Source organism: Melospiza melodia, chromosome 1 (genome assembly GCF_035770615.1).
Source record: "Melospiza melodia melodia isolate bMelMel2 chromosome 1, bMelMel2.pri, whole genome shotgun sequence".
Taxonomy (NCBI): Eukaryota; Metazoa; Chordata; class Aves; order Passeriformes; family Passerellidae; genus Melospiza; species Melospiza melodia.
Genome location: NC_086194.1, coordinates 35,679,060 through 35,690,660, shown reverse-complemented (window position 1 = coordinate 35,690,660; position 11,601 = coordinate 35,679,060). Strand labels below are relative to the sequence as shown.

Here is an 11,601-nt window from a genome sequence, read left to right as displayed (position 1 = left end):
TGATCCAGAGATCTAGTTTCAGATGCAAGTGAGCACCACCAGGACTGGGAAAGCTCACTGCTTTGGGACATTCTGAGAAAAGACACAAAGCAGGGAAAATGCCAGAGAGAGTGGGATTACATAGAGGGATGTGAGAAATGCAAAAAGATTTTCTTTCCTGGATCGTTTGGCATCTGGTTAGTTGGAAGAATGAGCATTGGCAGCCACTGTTGTAGGGACTGCAAGTAATAAGGCTAGTTCCTGTTTTGATTTTCATTAGAGCTGCTTTGGACAGTTCCCATATGGAATTTAAGGCAAAATTTAAATTAATACTTCCAAGGTTTGTTAAAGACTTTTCAGAATGGTATGTTGAGTTTACTTCTTGAAAATACATTGGCCTCATCATAGAGTTTTTGCAAAAACCCCCAAAACACAGCCTAAAACACACTACCCCAAACCCCTTAATTTGTCTTCAATGCTGAATTGTTTTTGGTAACAGGAAATAGATCAAAACTGCTTATATTTGTATAATCCTGGATAATTTTAGCTTCTCTTGAAAGTTAATCATAATGCTTACATTCTGTGTCCTACTTTTCTCCTGGTTCATAGGAAAAACAACTCTCTGACAAAATAAAGATCTTTCTTTAGTTATACTGCCTCTGTTTTCATGCCTGTGCTTGATTATGTCAACAGTTTCACACAAGAAATATAATTGACAATCTCAGTGGGAGGCTGTATAGGGACAAGAACTTGGTTTTCATCACTTCCAGCCTGGAGGGGATTCAGATGGAGGCTCCTACTGCATCATTTCTTCCTCCTGGGAATTTTTGTTCCAAAAAAAAGGTTGGTTTAGCTAGGGGTTGTACTTGCTCAGAGAACATGTGGTATTTCTGTTGAATCAAGTAAAAAAGTAGGAGCTTGGTTTATCTGAGAAAGTTGCCATAACAGAGGATAGTTTGCAACATGGCAGATAAATAATTTTTTGCAAATTTTCTGAAGGTCATGTTCCTTGTAGGCTTGAGTTTCTCCAAAGGGATAATGTATTCCTTTCCTTTCCTTTCCTTTCCTTTCCTTTCCTTTCCTTTCTTTCCTTTCCTTTTCCTTTCCTTTCCTTTCCTTTCCTTTCCTTTCCTTTCCTTTCCTTTCCTTTCCTTTCCTTTCCTTTCCTTTCCTTTCCTTTCTTTCTTTCCTTTCCTTTCCTTTCCTTTCCTTTCCTTTCCTTTCCTTTCCTTTCCTTTCCTTTCCTTTCCTTTCCTTTCCTTTCCTTTCCTTTCCTTTCCTTTCCTTTCCTTTCCTTTCCTTTCCTTTCCTTTCCTTTCCTTTCCTTTCCTTTCCTTTCCTTTCCTTTCCTTTCCTTTCCTTTCCTTTCCTTTCCTTTTCCTTTTCCTTTCCACTTTGCTTCTCCATTAGGTTAACAAGGACGAATCCACTTTTAAATATTAGGGTCTGACTGCAGAAATCCAGTGGAGCCAACTCTTCAGAGCTCCCCAAATCCTACCTATGTTTTCCTGTAAAAAATCTGAGGCTGATGCTGACTACCATTAAGATGCTGCTCTTAATTTTAGACACGATGCTTCTAATTTCTAGCTTGTGTCATGACCTGCATAAGGAGATTAAATGATGCAGGATAATTGATTCCTCATCTGGGATTCAGACTGGAAGCATTAAATCAATCCTGTCCTCTTTCATGTTGTTGCCATTGAAATTTCTTTAAAGCAGATATGTTTCCTCTTCTGACACTTTCCCTGAGTAGTGAACTAGATAATACCTATTTTTTGTGTGTGTGTTTGGCCTGCTCTCTCTCTGGGAGTAAATAGCAGAGTTTAGCTCTGGTCTCTCTAATCTGCTGGGATATCTCTTTAGAGAACAGGTTTTCATTCCACAAATGCAGTATGAAATGGTTTTGGTGAACTTGTGTCCATCTCTAGGTATGGACTAATTGTAGTTGAAAGAAAATCATGACCAGCTGGATTTCACTCTTAGCAGCCCTGACCACAATACTTAAGAGAGACAAGACTGGTGGTGTTCCTTCATTTTTACAGAAGGTGAAAATTTACCTGTGCATCCAGTATCTCAGCCCTTATGATGTGCCATCATGTCTGTACTGCTGCTGTCACTACCAGCAGCTGGGTTAAAACCTGGGCTTCACTTGGACATCATGCTGTGCAGTGCCCTCTTACCAGAATAGATAATGTGAGGTTCCATTTTCTTAATGCAGGAAAAGCTGAATCTGTATTCACATAATTTATTTTACACATTTTTCACAGACCTCGTGTGCAACATCTATTGGCCAGTAGTTTTCTTACTTCATTTATTGGACAGAAGGGGATTTGTGTGTATGTGCTAAGTTCAGGTTGTTTACATTTTTCTTCTGTGGGTTCTCATGGAACAGATCTAATCTTTATGCAGGTGCACTTACTTTTCACCCAAGAATAGGTTGTTAGAGTAAAGAACTATTCATGCCAAGGTTTTTTTCACAATGGAAACTTGCAAAGTGCTAGCTGCACTTAGAAGAAATGACAGGTGAGCTATTGATTTAATAGAGCAGGCCTGATTTTATGAGACCTTTCTTTTATAATTTTTCTACCTGTCTGCAGCACACTCTGACATAATCCAATGCTCCACCTCTGCAAAACAGTCTGAAACAAAGCTCCCAGACATGTGGTGCTCACCTTGCAGCTGACAAACGAGCACAGACTGCAGTGGGAGCAGGTATGGAGCAGAGGCAGCCAATGCTCCCGTGCCTTTAGGACCACATTCTGCTCCTGCCAAGCCAAGCCAAGCCAAGCCAAGCCAAGCCAAGCCAAGCCAAGCCCAGCTCACCATGGCACCTTTTGAAACAGCCACAACCTGCACCCATGCAGGGGCTGCGTGGGGTGGGCTCTAGGGGTGATCTGCCAGACCTCTGCTGGCTTTGGACCTTCACACCTTGTTTCCTGAGCAGGCAGCTGTCAGTGGGGTGTGTCAGAGCCTCAGGACAGACTGGAGTGGCAGCAGCCAGGCTCATGCTGTCACACCAGTAAAGCTACAGGCAGGCTTGGAGGAGACACCAGGGGCTTGGGCTGCCAGGGAACAGCAGAGAAGATAAGCAGGGGGATATCTCTCCGTACCTTCCACTTTTTCTTGGCTGATATCCACAGCAAATATGAGGAAGTTTAAAAACTCCTGGGTAATTATTATTTACATTTTTCTGTTAAAATATGTACATAACATGCAACCAGCATGAAATTTACAATACAGTGTAAGCTTTGTAATTTTGCCTATCTATTAACTACTATCTTCCAGTTGTGCCCTGTAGATAAGGCCATTTATGTAAATATGGACTCTTTTATGACAGAGATACTCACTTGTGAACATTTTAGAAAACACATTTTTCCAATCTTTTTGGAAGTACAGGAGCCAAAAGCACTTATTTTATATTAGTTAGAAATATTTCTGTTATCAGTGATCTCTTCCCACCTTGCAGCTATCTACCCCTTCCATGAATAAGGAAAATGGCTTCATCATGGAAAGAGTTTTTGGAGTCAGAACTCCCTGAAGGCATATTACAAAAAACCAAAACAAAACTCTCAGAGTTTTAAGTCTGCTGAAAAATGGAATACTGGAAAATGCTGCAGCAAAAACATCTGTAGCCCAGGAAGGACATGCCACTGCTCACAGTCCCCAGTGAATGATGTGTATGGAGGAGAGAAAAGGTTGCTGACCCATGCATAACTTCTAGGAGTACTCAGCAGACCTGTTGCTGTGGTTACTAACAGAGCCTCCCCTGAATGAGCGCTGTTTGCACTGCACCAGATGGCTGGTAAATCACACAGGGGGTTTTGCTGTCCCTTGTGTTACTGCCCGATCTTTTCTCCAAGTGCTGTCATTTAATTTGCAGCGATTCACACACGGATTATTTAGCCATGACACACTAATATAAGACATGAAACTGCTGCAGGTGTGCAGTCACTTTAATGAACTCCTGTGCAACACCAAGAATGTATTTTGTCTTATGTACTGATGTTCACCTTGCTGCAATTTGAAGAATAATGCTAAGCTGAGAAAAAAAACACAACTATGTCTGAATTTTAATAAAATTTTAATAACATAGTTACTGTAGCACATTTATTGCAGAGGGAAGTGAGATGACTTTTGCAGCTCATTGGCCTGCCACAAGCATTTCTGTACAGGCAGCATCAAAAACCATGAAGCACAGATGAAGATTAAACATGCTCCTTGCATAAGAAAGTAATGCTCTTGCCTCTGTATTTTCTGCTGCTTCATGGTCATTACTGCCTTACCCTCTCAGGATGACAATCCGTCTGCCTGGACTATTTATTATTATGAGTCTTTAGCTATTGTCAAGTGCTTTAGCCTCACTGTTACATGTGGTGTTCTAACACAATAAAAAAGCCAATAATAATAAATGTGGCTTTGATAGACTTCAGAGTTACAAACCTAAAAACCCTGTCCCAGATTTCTGTGAATTAAAATAAGGAAAATAGCAAAAGTTATAAAAAACCAAGCAAGAGACTGATGATTTTTTGATACATTACTTCAGGAGTAGGCAACCTTCTTGAGTGGGCAGTGGAGCAGCTTGGTTGTGTGGTTCAGTGCTTGGTTGTGTGGGTCAGTGCTTGGTTGTGTGGGTCAGTGCTGTTGTGCCCAACAGGTTTCTGGTCACTGAGAGTGCTGCAGCATGCCTGGAGTCCTTGCAGCGCCGTGTCCCTGTCACACTGAGGAGTCGTGTTCTGCTCTGTCACTTGTGTAACGGGCGTATGAATCACCTTCTGTGGTGCATGAGTAAGAGCTCAGCATCTAAGCCTGCTGCTGTGCCTACAGTCACTTTTTATGTACAGCTGCAACCATTTCCATAGATTAAACTTCAATGGTATAATTGGATGAAGAGGCTGCAGCCAGGATTTCTCCTATCTTTCTCATTTTGAACATTCACAGAGCTCAGCAAGTGACATCTTTATTTTACATCATAATCCAGCACCTGCCATCCTTTTTCTTTGTTATGGGTGGAAGCTACCTTTAGTGTGGGAGAATTACTCTCAATTCTCTGGTCCAGTCTTCTGTCTATATAAAATACCCCAAAACACTCAAGTGCCATTGATACTTCTTGCTCTTTAGGTTTATTCTATGACACCAGTTGAATTTGGCCTATGATGTAACTATCATCTAGGGTCTCATAGGCATTTTCAATGTTACTTACTCTTCTGTATAAAAGGAGCTCTTTTCTTCCGGTAACTCACTGTAAAAGGAATAATTTTAGTTTAGTGGGATGCTTTCATGGGTATAGGCTTAGATTGCATTTAGCAATCAAGTGCATTTCTTCTGAACAACCCAAGTTCATCTGATTTTTAGGTACTGCAAATCAGTGTTCCACCAGAAAGAACACAACTAAGATGGCGACCTGAAATTAATATCAATAAAAAGTTTTTCTTGGCTGTACTACCTTTCCACCAAAATCTATCATTTTAAGCCTCTTAATATAATTTCAACATTTAGATGGTATTTTCTACCATCTATATTAAGTCAACCTCTCTCCAAAACAGTTTATTGAGAAAACTAGTCCCATCTGCTCTATGTCTGCATGGCTGCTGTCTTGAACTTGCAGAGGAAAGTATTTTGGAAATGATGAAACAAAGACTAGTGCTGCAGCATCTTGATGATTTTGGGGCACTAGCTCTGCTGAACTAGCTTTTTGATCTCCAACTAAGGACATGGTTAAAGAAAACCAAAAACCCACTGTAACTTAAGCTGTACATTTCAGTGTCTGCCTTTTCTTCTCTTTCTTTCACATATAAAACATGGAACAAAGATTCTTTGAAATTCTCTCTTCTAAAGAAGCGTCCTTCCTGCTCTTCTTCTTTGATTTTGCATCCCATTTGAAACCAATCTTTCACAAGAGAAAAAACATTTATAAAATCCATACATTCTGCTGTTATGTTTTAAAAGAGGAAATAATCAATAGATAGGCATTGTGGCTTTGCCCTAATTATTATAATTCTGTATTTTCTGTTTACGCAGCAATCTCCATTCAAGGACTTTAAAGATGCAGCCCTGAGTAAATGCTCTCCCCATTTCTTGTGTGAGGTAATTTAATTACTGTGAGGCTACAAGATTTATCCAGAGCCAAGCAGCAAGCTTATGGCAGAGCAGCATACACCCCAGGCTCTCTTGATTCCCAGCACTGTGCTCTAACCACTCATCCTTGCTGCTTTGCACAGTTCATGACAGCTTACACAGAAAGGAAGCATCAAGGATTTCTGTGTTGACAGTATGTAATCACTCTGTAGACAGTCTAATAATTCTTAGGTAGATTATACTCAGCCATAATCATCTCCAGTGTAATTAGAGAGGAGACTTAGTCATCTAAGTGAGCATAATATAGGTAATATAAGTGGTGTGCTATAGGATATAATCTGAACCCATTTCCAAATTGCACCTGCTCTTTTCATCAGCTGCCTTTCTGATTCTAAGAAGCAAGCTGCCTGTGACGCAGTTCATCCTTGATGTAACTCCAGAGCAAGGAATTTGGGTTGCTATGTTCAACTAAACTTGTTACAATTAAATTGGTATAAAGTCCTCAGCTTTTCAGTGATTCAGATCACTTTTCAATCATACATCCTAAGCAGGACATATACAGTCTTTTTCCGTTGTAAAACACATCGAAATGTAATTCTGATGGCAGCAAAATTGATATCAGAGGAAAACAAAGGTCTTGCTTAAAATATATAATGGAAACCCTTAGAGTATGAAGGGCTTCCATGTTGCTAATGATCAGCTCAGCTTTTTAATCAAAAGCATTGAGCCCAAGCAGTCCTTATTCAGACTACTGACATACCCCCGAAAGGTGCAATGCCACAGTGTTTCACATTCACTGAGACTGGGAGCAGCAAACTATTTTCACTCTTAGTTACATAATGAAGCTGCAACTTTTGGTCTGCATTTAAGTTTGACAGCAGCACTGTCCAATTCTTATCCACAATTTCTGTACAGACACAGATCTGTGGTGTTTTTTGTGGTGATGAGAGGAAATTCTTTTTGGTGCATAGAGTTTCAGAATTTTTCCTTCTATATTTTCTTTAAATGCGCAGATTCTGTCTAGCTTTTTGTTTTCTTTTTAGCCAGGTTACTAAACCAGATCTAACAGGCAGTGCAATATTTAAGTGGTATGGCTTTACCAACCTAATATACTTGCTTCCTTCTGCTCTCCTGGTGAAATACTCCAGTTTGTAATGCTCTTTAATATCTCCACTGGCTCATCCTTGCCTCTCTGACCTTTTCCCCTGCTTCCTTTTAACCTTCTTCCCATTAAACACACTTGGCAGTCTCTTCTGCACATGAAACGCCTGGTTTAAGGCAGGAATTGGTGGAATGTGCAGCAAGGTTCTTCTCCTTGAACACAGAGATAGAAACCTAAAGGAGCTGTCTTATACTAGCACCACGTAACCATATGTGTCAGACCATATTTAGCAGTTTAACCATTTATGCAGGGACCTGCATGCTTGTACTCAGCAGTTAAACTATTTTTACCTCTGCATGGAGGCACAGGTTGCGTGCTGAGGCTGGAGCACAGAGGACAGCTCCATTTGGGCAAGTTTGGCAGGGAGGGCAGGCCATCTGCTCGACATGGCATGGCTGAGGGATGCTGTGCTGTGAATGGGGGTCCCTCAGAGGGACAGTGGGTGCTGCTTTGCTGTGGGCCTGCCATTGCTGGTGCTGCTGCTGGTGCTGCTGCATCCAAAGAGCTGAGAAGTCCCCGGAGGTTCAGCTGCTGGAGGGGCTGGAGCCCACTGTGACACTCCACATGCAGCAGCAGGGAATTTCGCAGACAGGAACCACAGAATCACAGAATTCATTAGGTTGGAAAAGATCTCCAAGATCATCGAGCCCAACATTTGACTGATCACTTCCTCGTCAACTAGGTCAGCTAGACCTGGGGGCTAAATGCCAGCCCAGATGTTTCTTGAACACTTGCAGGGACGGTGACTTCACCACCTCCCTGGGCAGCACATTCCAATCCTTAGCAACCCTTTCCTTGGGGATACTTCTGATGAGCTCATCTCCTCAGCTTGGCAAAGTTTGGAGAACTCCTTACGCAGTGGTTTGACTGGTTGATGAGGCAGCAGCCATATTTTAAAACTCCCAGTTCTCTTCCTAGAGTTACCTTTGCGTGAGACAGAAGAACACAAGTTAGCCATGAGACTAAACCTGAATAAAAAAGCCCCTTCTCTTTCGGCACGCTCTCGGTCCTCCAGACGGGCTGAGGATAACATGCCGGACCGCAGCGGGATGCTCCAGGGCCCTCCCGAGGCGCGGGGCTCGGGCTGTGCGGTACCCGGAGCGTCCCCGGTGCGGAGCGGCCGCAGCGCTCTCGGGGCCGCGCCCTCCGCCGGCGGCGCCCGGGACTCGGCGGCTGCGCGCGCAGGGGGCGGGGCCGGGGCGCCGCGGGGCCGAGCGGAGCGGGAGCGGCGGGAGCGGCGGGAGCGGCGCGCAGGTACGGGAGCGGTGCCGGGAGCGCCGGGGGCAGCGCGGCATCGCCTCCCCATCGCCTCCCCATCGCCCCCCCGGCCCCTTCCTCCGCGGCGCGGCGCGGCCGGGCTGGCGTGTCCGTGCTCGGCGCGGGGGAAAGTGCCGGGGTCCGCGGGCAGCGACCTTCCCGGCGGGGCTCGCCCCGCCAGCGCCGGGCGGCGGCGGCGGACAGGGAGGGAAGCAGGGAGAGAGGGAGGCGAAGAGGGATGGAGGGAGGCGAGGAGGGATGTAGGGAGGCAGAGAGGGATGTAGGGAGGCAAGGAGGGATGTCGGGAGGCAGAGCGGGAGGGAGCCGTGGGGGATGGCGGCAGGAGCGGCGGGGCTGGCGCGGAGGATGGCGCAGAGCCGCTCTCCGGGGCCGGGGCGGACGGGCGGTGTCCCCGGGGCTCCGCGCACCTGGCGGTCCCTGCGCGCCTCCCGCTCCGGGGCCGCGCCGCCGCCTCCCCCGGGCCGGCCGTGCGGGCAGGGCTCCGTGCCATCAGCAGATGCTGTCCCCGGCTGTCCTTTGCCTTCCCGGCTCTCCGGCCTCTCGTCTTTGCTGGCTGCACTCTCTAGTCGCTGCTGGTTTCCCTTCTGCTCTGTAAGGACCCGTCGAGGGTTGTTTCCCCCCGTCTTTTTCTTGAAGGTGCCTTTTCGTATGGTCACCTTGAAACCTAGATGCCTTCATGTGCCTTTCTAAGCATACTGTTACGCTCAGGTAGGTAAGTGCTGGTTTCAGTCACTGATGAGCAGATAAACCTCCCTGCAGGTAGATATATCCTACAAACTGACAGTTCTATTTGTGCTGCTGTAATAATGGTACAGGCTATGATTAATCTGCCTTAAAGAGAAAATTCTCCAGTACTGATAGTTAAAGGGGAAATAAATCGTATTAAACCAGATTCTCAAACGGAAGAGAGCTTAGGGCCTTGATGCTATGAATGCACATGCTTATAAATCTATCCCTATGAAAAAGTGTCGCACAACTGAGAAAAGCCATCCATATCTGTAGGATATGAAACTTTAATAAACCCAGAGAAAATATTGTGCTGTAGTAAACTTGGTAAATTTTGTGATGCAAGCTATGTGTCTGTACTAGCTAGTTTAAAAGATAATAAATATATGAACTTGTGAGAAGTGGATTGACTGACTCATTTGGTTATAGGCTATTATAGTTTCAACTATTGCTCTAAAAGCTGTTGTAGGATGAGTGATTTAAGGCACCTCCAAACATGCTTTTTGTTCATAATATGCACTCTAAATCTTCCAGCCAGGCAAAACAAAATCTTGAAAACCCTCCAATCATATTCTACTTAGGAAGTAGATCTCTGTACACGGGACTTTCTGCTTTTTTGAGGTGAACCAACACTGAAATTAAGTTAAACCTTTTATAATGCTGTAAGTAGCTTATGTCCCAGAGCTTACAGAAACAGTCTAAAAAGGCAGGTGTTGTATTGAGGCAAATGTGGTGGATGAAAATCCTTTTTTGGTATCAGTCAGTTTTGTCCTCCCCAGAATAGTATTTTTTAATGCTTAAAGCTTGAGATTTTTCAAGGTCTCTTCCAGTTTTGAAAGACATTTGTAACTTTTCTGTTTGTTTGTTTGTTTTCTTCTGGTAAAGTATGGCATGATTGAAGCTCCACTTATTTACTTGTGCCAAGGTTGGTGTCTTTGGTAAAGGGTGCTGAATTTGGCTCTCCACCCTCTCCTTCAGAAGCCATCAACTGTGGATGCTTTATGCAGCTTGCATGTTGGAAAGTTTGCCAGATGTTCAAAGCTTCTAGCAAGAGTTTCTTTATTATGAACTTGAAGTCTTGTGAATATGGGCATTATCCCCATAGCGTATTTTTCTCTTTGCTGTAAATTCAGCCGCTTGAGAAACAGAGTTGCTCCCCAGACCTGCCTCTGTGAATGCCTGGTTTCTGACAGCGTGCTACATTACATCGTAGCATTTACAAACTCCTATGGATAGTGTTGCAACCCTTTCTGTTTTTTGGGGTATGTTTAAAACCACAGGGAGCCTTCCAGCGAGCTGCTTTGATGCTTTTTGTGTTGCTCCGTGTTGGCATAGCAGTGTTGCTGATGTGAAGTGACAGCAGTCAGCGTGCATTAGGCAGCTGTGAGGAGCTGGGCAGCCTCCCTTGCGCGGGGACCGAGACCCGACCGAGGCGCAGAACGCGGCTGAGCTGCATCCTCACAAACAGCAAAAACACAGTCAGCAGCTCCTCCTTGGCAACCCGGGTGTTGCACAAAGATGCTTCAGATGCCAGCAGCCCCTAACAAGGGTCTGTGCCCCAGTGACAGGAGCAAGAGAGCAGGTGCTTCCCTACAAAATGGAGAGTGCTACAAATATGACCTTAAACTGCGGGCTGGGATAAGAGCCCAAAGGGATGGAGTTCTGTGACTGCTTGGGGACTTAATTAAGAGCACTGACACCCACTCAGTGAAAAGTCTGTATAAATAATGAATTTTCCCTGTATGTGCAGCCTGTGATGGAAATGAGTCTGAAATCTGTTGTCTTCTGGATGACTGACCCTGATTTGTTTTTCAATAGAACTATGTTTTCATTAACATAATTCAGACTACGTGGGGCAAAAATTAAGATCCTGTCTTATTTTGAAAGACGCCTGCTTTGAAAGCAAGGACATACTTTGGACAAGGGTGTATTACAGAATTAAAATAGAACTGGTTGGTCAGGGGATTGTAAACTTTTATAACAGCTGAAGTCTCACCATTTGTTGGGACTTAAAGTGCTGAAGAATTCTAGAATGCTCATTTGATGGCCACTACCTGTTTGGTTTTTTTTAGACAGTCTAAAGCAATCTGACAGCTGTTGGCAGGAATATCCCAAATTTTCCCCCACATACAGCAAGAGAAATATTTTCAATTCCTTCCAGGCCTATTATGCATTTGTTCAGTTAAATGACTGAAGGGAGCACACAGCTTAGTAGAGCTTTGAAGTGCAACTTGATTTTATGCCTGGGTAGGGAATTGCTATTTCTCATAATTCAAAAATAAAAGTAAATTTACTGGAGAAAAAGGCCATCCCAAATCCCTGACTCAATGTTTGACCATTTTGAGTAAATTCTTGAGAAATTTTCAACATACAGTTAATGT

At 44.0% G+C, this 11,601-nt stretch overlaps 1 protein-coding gene across 1 annotated transcript in view; it reads left to right on the top strand.

The window, feature by feature from the left end:
* Positions 1–8,450: 8,450 nt before the first annotated feature.
* SCRN1 (secernin 1) overlaps positions 8,451–11,601 on the top strand; it is a 38,177-nt gene continuing 35,026 nt past the window's right edge. Inside the window, exon 1 of the mRNA XM_063153812.1 lies at positions 8,451–8,470. The gene's annotated coding sequence lies outside the window, so the exon portion shown is untranslated. The remainder of the gene's footprint in view (positions 8,471–11,601) is intronic.